The sequence below is a fragment of the Panthera tigris genome, chromosome A3 (assembly GCF_018350195.1).
Source record: "Panthera tigris isolate Pti1 chromosome A3, P.tigris_Pti1_mat1.1, whole genome shotgun sequence".
Lineage (NCBI taxonomy): Eukaryota > Metazoa > Chordata > Mammalia > Carnivora > Felidae > Panthera > Panthera tigris.
Window position 1 is genome coordinate 28,146,689 of NC_056662.1, and position 14,529 is coordinate 28,161,217.

At 43.7% G+C, this 14,529-nt stretch overlaps 1 protein-coding gene across 1 annotated transcript in view; it reads left to right on the plus strand.

The window, feature by feature from the left end:
* Nucleotides 1-8,886: 8,886 nt before the first annotated feature.
* The window catches only part of SNPH (syntaphilin), a 33,671-nt gene continuing 28,028 nt past the window's right edge, over nt 8,887-14,529 (plus strand). Inside the window, exons 1-2 of the mRNA XM_042980730.1 lie at nt 8,887-8,962; nt 9,207-9,314. The gene's annotated coding sequence lies outside the window, so the exon portion shown is untranslated. The remainder of the gene's footprint in view (nt 8,963-9,206; nt 9,315-14,529) is intronic.

Genomic DNA, 14,529 nt, shown 5'->3' on the forward strand with positions numbered 1-14,529 from the left:
AAATCTTTAAAAATTTAAAATATTTAAAAAATATCTTTTATTCTTCTAAAGATACATGATTTAAAATTAAAAAAAAGTCTTTTATTTTTTAAATTAACATATAGAAAAACTGACTTTTTCATTTTGGCACATAGTTCTGTGAATTTTAACACATGTCCAGATTCCTGTAACCACCACTACAATCAGGATACCAACAGTAACATCACCCAAAAAATTCCCTTGTGTTATCCCTTTGTAATCACTGCCTTCCCGCATCCTAACTCCTGCAACCACTCTTTTACGTGACTATAGTTTTGGTTTTTTTTAAATGTTATATAAATGGAATCCTATAATATGTAACCTTTTTGAAACTTTCGTTCAATATAATGCCTTTGCGATTTCTCCAAGCGGTTGCATGTATCAGTGGTTTGGTACTGTTTGTTGCTGGGTAGTATTCTGGTGTCTGGATATAGCAGTTTATTTATCCATTTACCCCCTGGAAGACATTGAAGTTGTTTTCAGTTTTGGGCAATTATGAATGGAGCTGCTTAATATACTCTTGTACAGTTTTTGTGTGAACATAAGTGTATTTCTCTGGATAAATATCTAGCAGTGAGATTGCTGGGTCATATGGTAAGCGCATGTTTAACTTGATAAGAAATTATCAAGTTGTTTTCCGGAGTGGATGTACCTTTTTGGACTCACACTAGCAGTATGAGATTTACAATTGACCCTTTGCTACCTTTTATTTTGACATAATTGTGGTTGTAAAAAATAATACAGAAAAACTTGTATAACCTTTACCCAGTTCCCCCAATTTTTGCATAATTTTAGTACACTATCATAGGAAACTGACACTGATACAGTCCATTCACCTTATTCATACTTCACCAGTTTTACATGCACTATTTGTGTGTATTTAGTTCTATGTACTTTATTTATTTTTTAAACGTTTTATTTATTTTTGAGACAGAGAGAGACAGAGCATGAACGGGGGAGGGGCAGAGAGAGAGGGAGACACAGAATCGGAAGCAAGCTCCAGGCTCTGAGCCATCAGCCCAGAGCCCGACGCCGGGCTCGAACTCACGGACTGCGAGATCGTGACCTGAGCTGAAGTCGGACGCCTAATCGACTGAGCCACCCAGGCGCCCCTAGTTCTATGTGCTTTAATACATATGTAGCTTCATGTGACCACCACCACAGTCAAGAAACAGAATAATTCCATCACAAGGATCACTTGTTCGTACCCTTTTGAAGCCACAGCCACCTGCTTCCCTACCTTCCACCCTCGTTTCTGACAACTACTAATCTGTTCTCTATCTCCATAATTTTGTCATTCATGTGACTTTGCTAAACTTAAAAAATTAGTTTTAGGAGTTGGTCTTTTATAGATTCCTTGGGATTTTCTACATGGACAATCATGCTGTATACAAATAAGGACAGTTTCATTTCTTCCTTGTCAGTCTGTTTCCAGTGTGAGGAAGAAGGCATTCACTTTCACCATTCTGTATGGTGTTAGCTATAACTGGTTTTGGGAGAGAGGAATAATTTTTATCGGGTTGAGGATATTCCTTTCTATTCTTTCTATTTTTTCTATTCTTAGTTTGCTGAGAGTTGGGTTTGTGTGTGTGTGTGTGTGCATGTATAAATTGATGTTGAATTTTGTTAAACACTTTTTCTGAATTGATTGATTGGTTGATGAGGTTTTTCTTTAGACCGTTAATATGGTGAATTACACCAACTGATTTTTGAATTTTTAAACAGTTTTGCATTTCCAGGTTAACTCTACTTAGCTATGATATATCTCTGGATTCAATTTGCTAATTTATTTTAACAGCTTTATTGAGACATAATTTACATACCATAGAATTCATCCCTCTTAAGGTGTTCATTTCATGATTTTTAGTATATTCAAGAATGCAGCTATTACCATTATCTAATTTTAGAACATTTTCAAAACTCAAAAAGAAACCCCATACTTATTACAGTCACTCCCCATTCTTTCTTTCCCCACAACTCCTGGAAACCACTAATGCACTTTTTAACTCTCAGACAGTGTATGGTCTTTTGCATCTGGCTTTTTTCATTTAGCATAAAGTTTTCAAGGTTTATCCACATTGTAGGATGTATCTGTACCTAATTCTGTTTAATGGCCAAATCCATTATATGGATATACATTTTGTTTATCCATTCGTTAGTTGGTAGATATGTGGTTCCCACTTTTTGACTATTATGAATAGTGCTGCTGTGAACATTAGCATATAAGTTTTTTGTGTATCTGTGTTTTCATCTTTCTTGGATGTATACCTAAGAGTGGAATTGCTGGGTCATATGATAACTCTATGTTTAACTTTTTGAGGAACCGTCAAGCTGTCTTCCAAAGTAGTTGCACCATTTTACATTTCTATCAGCAATGTGTGAGAGCTCCAATTTCTTTAAATCCTCGTTCTTGCTTGTTATTATCTTTTTTGTTTTAATTACAGCTATCTTAGTGAATGTGAAATGATATCTTATGGTTTTGATTTGCATTTCCCTAATAACTAATGATGTTGAGCATGCTTTCATATGGATTTGCTAGTGTTTTATTTAGGTTTTGCATTTGTGTTCATGAGGAATATTGGTTCATGAGGGTATTTGTTTTTTCTTAAACTGTCTTTTTCTCAGGGCGCCTGGGTGGCTCAGTCGGTTGAGCGTCCGACTTCGGCTCAGGCCATGATCTTGTGGTTCGTGAGTTTGAGCCACGCATCGGGCTCTGTGCTTACAGCTCGGAGCCTGGAGCCTGCTTCAGATTCTGTCTCCCTCTCTCTCTGCCCCTCCCCTGTTCATGCTCTGTCTCTCAATAATAAATAAATGTTCAAAAAATTGTTTTAAACTGTCTTTTTCTCGTTTGGGTATCAGGGTAATACTGGCTTTATAAAATCACTTGGAAAGTGTTTCCTCCTCTTTCCTATTTTTCTGGAAGAGAATATGTAGAATTAGTGTTATTTCTTTTTTAAATGTTTAGTAGGATTCACCAAATGAATTGTGATACGGATCTGAAGATTTATATTTAGGAATGTTTATGAATTCAATTTTAAAAATAGTTGTGAGGTATTCTCTGTTTCATTTTGGGTGACTTTTGTTAGTTTCCAGTTTTCAAGGAATTTGTTCCATTTCATCTAAATTGGTGATTATATAGAGAGAGTTGTTTGGAGTATTCCCTTATTATCCTGTTAATGTCTGCAGGGTCCATGGTAATAACACCTCTTTTGTTCCAGATACTGTAATTTGTGTCTTTTCTCTTTTTTCTTTTCAGTCATACTAGAGACTTATTAATTTTATTGGTCTTTTCAAAGAACCAGCTTTTGGTTTCATTGATTTTCTCCTTTGTTTTTATTTTTTCAATTTCATTAATTTCTGCTCTGATATTTATTATTTCCTTCCTTTGGCTTGCTTTGAGTTTATTTTGCTAAGGTGGAAGCTTAATCGATTTAAGACTTTTCTTCTTTTTTTTTTTCTTTTTAACATTTATTTATTTTTGAGAGACAGAGAGAGACAGAGCATGAGCGGGAGAGGGACAGAGTGAGAGGGAGACACAGAATCCAAAGCAGGCTCCAGGCTCTGAGCTGTCAGCACAGAGCCTGATGCAGGGCTCAAACTCATGAATCATGAGATCATGACCTGAGCTGAAGTCAGACGCTTAAGCAACTGAGTCATCCAGGCGCCCCTCTTTTTTTTTCTTTTTAATTTAATTTAATTTTTTAATTTACATCCAAGTTAGCTAGCATATAGTGCAACAATGATTTCAGGAATGGATTCCTTAATGCCCTTTACTCATTTAGCCCATCCCCCCTCCCACAACTCTTCCAGTAACCCTCTGTTTGTTCTCCATATTTAAGAGTCTCTTATGTTCTGTCCCCTTCCTTGTTTTTATATTATTTTTGCTTCCCTTCCCTTGTGTTCATCTGTTCTGCGTCTTAAAGTCTTCATATGAGTGAAGTCATATGATACTTGTCTTTCTCTGACTAATTTCGCTTAGCATAATACCCTCTAGTTCCATCTATGTAGTTGCAAATGGTCTTTTCTTTTCTAATTTAAATCTTAATGCTATGTATTTCCCTCCAAGTACTGCTTTAGCTGCATTGCACAAATTTTGATATATTTTTTAATTTCTTTTGAGACTTCCTCTTTCACCTTGTAGATTATTTAAAAGGATATTGTTTAATTTCCAAGGGAGATTTTCCTGTTATCTTTCTGTAATTCATTCCTAGTATGCATCATTTTGGTCAGAGAACATACTTTAAATGAATTTGAGTCTTAAATTTGTTAAAGTTTGTTGTATGACCCAGCATAGGGTCTGTCTTGGTCAATGTTCCGTGGCACTTGAAAAGAATATATTCTGCAGTTGTTAGATGAAGTGTTCTATAAATGTTGATTGGGCCTAATTGATTGATAGTGCTGTTTACTTCTCCTTATCCTTGCTTATTTTCTGCCTACTCGTTCTACTGATTACTGAGAAAAGAGTATTCAACTCTGCAGCTGTAATTGTGAATCTGTATTTTTCTCCTTTCAGTTCTGACAGTTTTTGTTTCATGTATTTTAAAGCTCTTTTATTAGGTGCATACACATTAACAATTATTATATCTTCCTGGTAAGTGACCCTTTTATTTTTGTATAATGATTCTCTTTATCTATGGTAATTTTCTTTGCTTATCTTAAGTCTACTTTTTCTCATCTTAAATCATTCATTCCAGCTTTCTCTTGATTAGTGATTGCATGGTATATATTTTTCTGTCTTTTACTTTTAATCTACCTATATCATTCTATTTAAAATTTTTTTAACGTTTATTTATTTTTGAGACAGAGAGAGAGCATAAACAGGGGAGGGTCAGAGAGAGAGGAAGACAGACACAGAATCTGAAACAGGCTCCAGGCTCTGAGCTGTCAGCACAGAGCCCGACGTGGGGCTCAAACTCACGGACTGTGAGATCATGACCTGAGCCGAAGTTGGATGCTTAACCAACTGAGCCACCCAGGCACCCCACCTATATCATTATATTTAAAGTGAGTTTTTTATAGACAGCATCTATTTAAGTCATTTTTTTTATCCATTCTGATTATCTCTTTTAATTGATGTACCTAAACCATTTTTTTCTTTTCTTTTTTTTTTTAAGTAAGCTTCACACCTAGCACAGACCCCAACACGGGGCTTAAACTCACGACCCTGAGATCAAGACCTGAGTTGAGATCAAGAGTGAGCTGCTTAACCACCTGAGAAACCGAGGTGCCCCTAAAACATTTATTTTTAATGTAAAGATTGATATGTTTGGACACAGATCTACCATTTTATTATTTGTTTACTATTTGTTCCCCCTATTTTTCATTTCTCTGTCCCCCCCTTCTTGTTTTATTTTGGAATATTTGAACATATTTTTAGAATTCCATTTTAATTTATCTGGGTTTTTTTACTGTATCTTTTGTTATAGGTATTTTTAAGGATCTTAAGGATTACAAAATATATACTTAACTTTCCACATTCTACTTAGAATTTGTATTTTACCATCATAGAAGTTCCCTTCCACTCCCTCCTTTATATTGTAATTATCTTGTCTACATATATTGAAGCCCCCATCAGACTATGTTACAATTTTTTTTCAACTGTCAAACTTATTTCAAATAATTCAAGAGGGGAAAAATAGTCTACTAAATTTACCCAGATCTTCACCATTTTTATTGTCCTTTCCTTCCTTATAGTCCACACTTCCTTCTAATATCATTTCCCTTCTGTCTGAAGAATTTTCTTCAGCAGTTCCTTCAGAGCAGGTCTGCTGACAATGAATTCTTTTAGTTTTCCTTTATCTGAGAATGTCTATATCACCTTTATTCCTGAAAGATACTTTTGCTGGATATAGAATCCTGGTTGACTGATCTTTTCTTTCCACAATTTAAACATTTTGTTCCATTTTTTTTTCTTGCCATCTATGGTTTTGGTTGAAAAATCCAGTTATTTAAATCATTCTTTCTGTATAATTAATACATCATTTTTCTCTGATTGCTTTCAAGATTTTTTCCTTAAGTTTTCAATAGTAACTGAAAATTATTATTTCATTATTATTGTTGTTGTTATTATTTGGTTTCTCCTCTTTGCAGAAATTTTTTTAACGTTTATTTGTTATTGAGAGACAGAGAGTGAGCAGGGGAGGGGCAGAGAGAGAGGGAGACACAGAATCAGAAGCAGGCTCCAGACTCTGAGCTGTCAGCACAGAGCCCGACGCGGGGCTCAAACTCACAAACCGCGAGATCATGACCTGAGCCGAAGCCAGACGCTTAACTGACTGAGACACCCAGGTGCCCCTTGGTTTCTCCTCTTTGGGTTTCACTGGAAAGCTGGAGTTTTATGGACTCTTCTCTGTTTTTTTGGCTTCCTCCCACAATTGCACCGCCCACAACTGGAGCCAAATGATGGGATGACTGAAGGAGGCAAGAAACATCTTGCCTCACCCTCTCTCAAGACCATAGTTACTCTGATTGGAGAAGTCTCCTCCCTCAGAATTTGAGGCATATGGGTCCCTGTTGTCCCAGTCCCCACTGCAAGATTGCCTGGGAGATGGATCATGAGACAATGGAGAAAAGATTAAAAAAGAAAAGAAAACTTGTTTTCCATCACTCACGTTGAGCTTAAGGGGTCTCCTCTCCTGATCCTCAGGTCAGGACTAGAGAGATTCTTTGGGAGCTCTCTCTGTGTTGATTTACCAATTCCAGATTTGGGCTGTCTCGAGATTAGGCCAGGGGATACCAGAGGAAACAAAAATGATAAATTTACTAGTTCACTGGTACAGAAAATTCTGGCCTTCTTCCCCAATTTGCCTGATAGTGTCTTCTCGTCAGAATCCACAAGTAGCTGCTACTCATTCAGGTTTTATCGCTGCATTCCGTAGGAGCAGTGTGTTTACCCAGAACTGGAACCAAAATTGCTTTTGAAACAGCAAATTTAAATATTTCCCAAATAGTATCAAACAAAACTACTAATTTCTTTAGAATAATTTGTTTATGCTTGAAACCCTCATTTGTTGTAATTTACATTATGACTAACTACTGGCTCTCTTCTCCATCACGTCTGACGATGCTAAGGAGAGAATTCTTCCCTAGATAACACCATCCCATGTGGAAGTAATGTGGGTGGAGGTGCTTTCTTGATTGGGGAAGTTCCTTGTGGAGGTTTCTGGGAAATGTAGTCTTCTAAGTACCAAGCCACCACCTCCCCCCACCAAAAACCCCACACAAAACAAACAAAAAACATGGGGACAGACAATTTTTTAATAAGGATCTTAGAAATTATCTCTTGACAAGCAAACTAATTGCATGGCTTTTTTCGGTTTTGCTTTAAATGTAAAGAAGTCACTTACATAATTTAAGTGGGCCTTAGGGCAGATAAAACTTATGCATTAACTTGCTAATACAAGCATTAGTTTTTTGTTTTTTGTTTTTGTTTTTGTTTTTGTTTTGTTTAGACAGCAGACCTTATTTCACATGGCTTTTTCAACTACAATTTCCTATTCCTGCTACAATTGCTCTGCCATATTTTTCCACAAAGCATAACATAATGGTGGCCATCTGATAGGAAAATTCAATTTAATGGAATAGAGGGGGAAATAGAGCCAAAAAAATTTATAGGCATATGTTTCAAAATTATAGGCATCGTTATAGAGTGGTGGATTTACCCCCAAACTTGAGCTCCAGAAAAAGGTTTAACTTTGAAAACTAACACTAAATTCAAAGCAACTGTTTTTTTCATGTACATTATAAATATTAACTATTTCTCACCAGGCCAGTCCTGCAGAGTCAAGATATAAAATTGGTAAAATCACTATACAAATGCTTCTCCATCAGCTTAGGTAGAGGGTACCAAGTTCAGCCTCACCAAGAGCAGACAGAGATTTAAGGATATAAGAGTTTTAGGAGACCAGGATGGCATCAGGCCTAGTGTTCTTAGGGAAGACGGGGCCCTGGCACAATGTATACTTGCTCTCTCTCTCATTTAGTCCATATTTACTGAGCACCTGATTATGTGTTAGGCACTACTTTAGGCACTGGGAATATAGCAGGGTTCCTTCCATCATGGCACGTCCGTTCTAGTGGGGGTGACAATGACAGATGGTATGTATACAATATGTTAGCTGGAAATCCAGCAAAACTAGGGCAAAGGGAGTAGGAGAGGAGGAAATCACTATGTCACGTAGGGTCCTCAAGGTCCCTTTGTCTCCTGTGGTCCCCTTGTCTCCCTTACAATAGCAGATGGAACACAGAGGGACAAGGTGTATAATGAACGTTTAATTTAGGTTGTGATTATCTTTCCATGTTTTCAAAGATTCGCCATCTTAATACTTCAAAGACAAACGTGACTTTTCAGATATTTAAGATTCTTGCCATCATTTTTCTTCATAGCCCAAATGCTGTTCGCATTAAATAAGCAACCTGGTACTCAGATGTGAAAAATGAGGGAGTGAAAAATGTTCCGAATGGAATCCAGATGCCATTACTATTTAGCATAAGCCGGCAGCGTGCCAGGAAGTGAGATCGGTATCATCAATCCACGTTGCAGGTGAGGAAACTGAGGACCAGGGACGTGCAGGGACTTGCCCAGGATCACACAGCCTGTCAGTGGACAGACAATGTGCTTTCCTCTCGGCCGCAATGCCCAACTCTAAACACAGGCTGGCTGTACACAGTAGGTGGGACAGGACCCCACCCCGTGCGTGCTCGCGCCCCCACTCCCGCACCCTCTGAGGCAAGATGCAAACTATCTCTTTAAGAAGGAAAGTGAAGACGGGCCGCTTACGCAGCTGCCAGCGAGCCGCCCACTGGCTGGTCCCTTCCATCCACCTCACCCTCCCCTTTCCTCCCTCCCGGCAGCCCCAGCCCTGGCGAGCCGCCTCCAGCAGGGGCTCCGGAGAGCAGGTCGGCGGCCTGGGCAGGGCAGCCGAAGCCATGGAAGCCTCGGCAGGTGATGACAGCGACCCCGGGGACCTCGGGGCCCACCGCCCAGCTGCTCCCACCGAGTGCCGAGTGCGGGTGGGGGGAGGGGAGGCGCGGGCCGCGCCGGGGAGCAGACAGGACCGAGCGCCCGGCAGGCAGCCTGCCCTCCAGGCTTTCTGGCTGCGGCGGCCCAGCTGTCAGCTGCGGGGGGCTCGGGTGTCCCCGCCCGCGTTCACCCGCCCCTGTCTGTGCGTTTCCCCCCTCCGCCGCAGGTTGCTGATCCGGGCCAGACAGCTGCAGCCGCGACTGCAGAGGCGCTGCGCCAAGCGGGGCCGGAGCGGTGCGAGCCGGCGGGGGCTGCGGAGCGCCAGCGGACTCAGGTGAGGAGGCCGCGGCCGAGCCCGGAGGGGGCCCTTCGCTGCACCCGACGGGCGGGCGGGCGGGGGCCGCTGGCGACCGCCCGCTGCGGTAGAATCCCTCAGAGGGCATCGGCCGAGGAGGGGTTAACTGTGACTCATTCTTACCCTCCCTTCATTCCCCCCCACCACCCCGCCCCAAACCCGTGAAAATCACTAATTACAGGATGCTGGTTGCAGCGGGGAAGATGCCCAAGGTGGGCGATTAGGAGAGGTCTAGGGACCGCCCCGTTCCTAAATGTCTTCCTCTTTCAGCATTTGGCAAATATTTAAGCCCCTTTCCTTTTTTGAGGAGGAGCAAGGGTACCTAGGGGTGGGAGACGGGTGGAACCCCACACCCAACCCAAGGTCAAGTGCCAACGACTGCTTCTTTACCACATTCCCCCCTGAGAAGCGTCAGGGCCCTGCAGTAGGTCTGGAAAACATGCCCATGACCCCTGAAGCAGGAGATCTGAGTCTGTCTCTCTGGACCCTCCATGGGGTAGGATGCTCTCTCCTTCCACTCAGCAGAACACCTACTAGCCTGGTAAGCCCTAGATTCTCTTCCTCAACCCTGCAGACAGACTGAGGAGAGGCCTGGTCACACAGCTGCCTGTTTCCTCTGCCTTCTCTGCCCATCTGGCGGTGTGGGATGGGCTGCAGGAGCTTATCAGGAAAAGGTGATCTCTGCAGGCAGGGTGGTGTAGGGAAAGTGCCAGAGATTCGGGTTCTAGTCCCTTAGCTTGCTAGGAGGCCACCAGTAGCCATCTTAAAATTCTTTAGGCGTGGGTGTCTGTCTGTTCATCTGTTAAATGCAGGAGTTGGATTAGATGGTCTGTGTGGTTGTCACGTGCCACTCAGGTAGCTCTGACATGTCAGGGATCTCTCTACCAGAGCAACCCAGAATTTAAACTTGGGTTTATGAAATAATTGGGGTTTCCTCAATTGGTCTCTTTCAACTGTGGACTTCTCCAGTGAAACATGACCTTGTGAGCCTCGTGGAACCGGAGGCATCAGACAGTCCTATATTGATATCCCTACGCTGTCACTGGGGTGACCTTCCTCGAGTTACTTCCCACCCCCAAGCTTCAGTTTCCTCATCTGCACATCTGGGAAGAGGCATACATGCCTGAGTAGGTCGATGGGATGATGAAATGAGATGTATATGAAAGCACCTAAAATAGTGCCTGTGCCTGGCACATAGTAGGTTTTCAGGGACTCAGGACTTGAGAGATAGACTGGAGGAAGAGGGGAGGGGTGGCTGCTTTTAGCCTCTTCTCTCCCCCTCCCCCACCCTGCCAATCTCTTCCACATCCCTGCGGATGGCGTCCCTGCCAGGGGATAATGAATGCTGGAGTGTGTTGGGCTGAGGGCCTAGGAAGCAACCAGGAGGTACAAACATTTCCACTGCAAGGGCTGTGACATCATTCTAGCGAATGATGGTCCCAAGGAGGCATATATACCCCAGCACTGGGTTTGGAAAATCTTGGCATCCGAGGGCAAAGTCCCTAAGGGACAAGAAGCATCAGAATCTTGTGTGCTGGCGGGGGTCAGGGGCCGAGGCCTCCTGATTCCATACGGGTCCTATTGCTGCTCCCTTGCCCTCCCTGGAGTCTCCCACTAGAACCTCTCTGAGACAGGCAATCGAGTGTTTGGTGTCTGGACTTTCTATTCTTTGTTTTTCCTCCTGCTGCCCTTTCCAGCCTAGGCCTCGCCCTTCCTTGCTCCCATTTATTCCACAGATACACTGTGCCCCTTGGTATCGTGATAAAGAAGGCTCCCCATAGGCTGGGGCAGGGCATTTTGTGGCTGCATCATTTGGGCCAAGTGAAGTTATGTCCCCACCTGCCCTAAATCCCCGTTAGATCGTGAACTCCTCCCAACAGAGGCCTCATCTTTGTCCTCTCTAACCTCTAGCCTGTGGCTAGGTACAAAGTAGGTGCTCAGGAAGTGTTGAATAAGTTTGAGGCAGTTATGCCCCTAAGCCAACGAGGTTAGGGAGAAACTGTGGAATGTGCTGACGTTTGTAGGAAAAACACTGTTAAGCACAGGGCACTGTGCAGGTTGTTGGTTGCCATTATTATCACTGTTAATTACTAATACTGTTATTATTGCTATTGCCAGTAGCCAGCAATTGTTTTACCTTCTCCTCAAGGCTGGAAGGGGCCCCGTGTGCCTGGGAGAACTGTGACGTTGGCAAACAGATAGCGCTGGCTGGTTTCAGAGGAGTGTGAAAGGAAGAGGGTTGGAAAGAACGTGACTCTTCCCCTCGCTGTGCTGGGGGGTGGGGGGTGGGGGTGGGGATGGGAGGAACAGATGAGGAGAATCGAGTGGGCCAGAATGGACATGCGGTAGAAAATCCGGAGACCCCCAGCCCTGGCTCTCACTCCACCAGCACCCCATTGTGTGACCTTGGCCAACCACGACCTCTGGGTCCCCGGCTATAACATGACAGGACTGGGCTCCTGGATCCTTAAGGCCCTTTCTGGTTTGGACATTTTATCGCGTGCATTTGGTTAAATAAAAATGGGACAAGTATTATTACTCTTAGTATCATCTATGGAGTACCAGGCCATTACCTACCTCAGGTGATCCTCATAACAAATTATACCTATTTGAAGGACGAGGAGCCCAAGGCTTAGAGAGAGTGGCTGCCAAGATGGCACAGCCAGGAAGGGCAGCCTGTTACCTGACACCAGGTCTGTCTGACCCAGAAGAGCATGCTCTTCCAAAGGTTTCGCTGCCTCCGCATACATACCTTGCCGCCATCCCTGTGAGTTGTGTGTGCTCTTGGGCGGAGATCAGGCCCTTCCCCAAACTGATGACTGCAGGGAACTTGCTGCTTGAACTTGTGTATAGGTCGGGGCTGGGAAGACTTCCTTTCACCTTGAGCCCTGCTCTGCTGATGGGTGGTGGGTGCCCTTTCCCTGAGGAGAAGGGCTGGTCATGAATGACAGTCACAACAGACACGCTTTTTGAGTGCTCCCTGTGTGCTGTGCTCTGTGTTATCCCTGAGACAATCCCATTATGGTTTTTACCCATTTCACAAAGAGAAAGCCAGGGCAGAGAGACAAAGAGCCTTGCCCAGAGTTACACAGCTAATGTGTTGGAGAGGCTGAGAAAGAGCTGGAAGCGCACCGTACTGAGAGTCAAAAGGGTTGCTTCGAGTCTGAGCCCTCTCGTTAACTGAATAACTTTGGGTAAGCCAGTGTCCCTCTGAAAATTGGCGTTCCCATCCTGCAGATGGACTGGATGCATCCGTGGGCTCTAAAAGAACTAAATGCCACCTTGTCCCAGAATAGAGGTGGGAGGGCTTCCTTGTCTAGCTAAACATGGCTCAGCGTTCGTTTATGGTTTCTTAGCCAGGCCCTGGGCTAAGTGCATGGGGTACAGGAAAGAGTAAGAGGTGATCCCTCATTTCAAGAAACCGATGTCTAAGTAGGAGACAAACATCTAAACATGTAGGTATGACAAACCGTCTAGGAGCTGGGTTGTGGACTGATAATGGTATATAGTGGGGTGTCGGAGAGGGGAGATGATCTTTCCTGTTCAGTGGATGAGGAAGGCTTTATAGAGATGATGCCATCATCGTGTGCTTGTTTTCTGAATTGAGTTTGTGAATCAGCATCATCCTCATCCATCCAGCTTAGGGCAGTTCCAAACTGTTTTAAAGATATGTTGGCTTTTGGGGCGCCTGGGTGACTCAGTCAGTTAAGCATCCGACTGCAGCTCGGGCCATGATCTCGCAGTCTGTGAGTTCGAGCCCCTCATCAGGCTCTGTGCTGACAGCTCGGAGCCTGGAGCCTGCTTGGGATTCTGTCTCTGTCTCTCTCTCTGCCCCTCCCTGCTCATGCTCTGTCTCTCTTGCTCTCAAAAATAAATAAAACATAAAAAAAGAAAAAAGATATGTTGGCTTTTGACCCCAGCAACACAAAAAGTGGCCACAGAGTCTGGGGGCAGGGGGGAGCCATTCAAGCTCACTCTGGCACAGCTCTAATGGAATAATCCATTTGTCCCAGGTGGACGAGAACCTTTCCTGTCCTTAAGACACTCTAGAGAAAGGACTCTGAAATTCCTCTTGGAAAGCCTGTCTAGTGCTGAATAACCAAGCCAGTAGGCTTGGGGAATTCTTCGTATCTATTCTCAGCTTTCCACCTGTCTGGAGCACCTGACACCTGGAGAGGTGAAGGCATTTCCCCAAGGTTACTCAGCAGGGCTGGGATCATAACTCTGGCCTAATTGGGATTGTATTCCTGAGCCATATGGGGTCTTTCTACATCCAGGTCACCAGGGGCCGGAGGGCCATTTCTTTATTTGATGGGCAGCTCACGCTGAGTGAAGGCTTGATGCAGGTGATATGAAGCTAGAGCTGAGGGCCCTTGGAGAGGAGGAGGCCTGTGTTCTCCTGGCTGCTTTGCACCTCCTAATGGACAGAGATTCATGAAGTGTTTGTCACATGCTCAGCACTGTCCTCTGAATTGAGGTGCTGAGCCAAGCAGAAGGGAATTTCTGGGAAGCAGCCTGGTGAAGTGGAAAGAAGTGGAAAGAAAGCCAGCACCGAGGCATCGGGAGACTCCCGTCCTCACCTCGGCTCTGCTGTCAACTCCCTGGGTGGCCTGAGGCCAGGCCCTTTGCTCTTCCCCACCTACAAAATGCCAGGCAGAGGTGGGGTTCTCTTGAAGCGCTGACTGGCCAACAATTCAGCAGTTTCTTCTGTTCTGTCACCGCTTTAGGGGGTGCAAGAGTGGGTAGGATATAGATAACCGTAACTTGAGGAAGAATGGGATAAATATAACAAGAGGCATGAACAAATGCTCTGTGGGTTTGCTGGACAGAGAAGGTTTGGGGAATGCTCAGTTCAAAAGCCAACTCTTCAAAGATAGGATGAGATGCCGATAGGGGTGGGTTTTTTGCTTTTTCTTTCTTCTTCTTCTTCTTCTTCTTCTTCTTCTTCTTCTTCTTCTTCTTCTTCTCCTTCTTCTTCTTCTCCTTCTCCTTCTCCTCCTTCTCCTTCTCCTTCTCCTCCTTCTCCTTCTCCTTCTCCTCCTTCTCCTTCTCCTTCTCCTCCTCCTTCTCCTCCTTCTCCTTCTCCTTCTTCTTCTTCTACCAGGAGAAATGGCAGAAGCAGGCTGTATAGCAGAGCAGTGCTTCTCACACTTAGATTTCAAAGATCAGTACATTTGGGAATCCATCCTAGGTT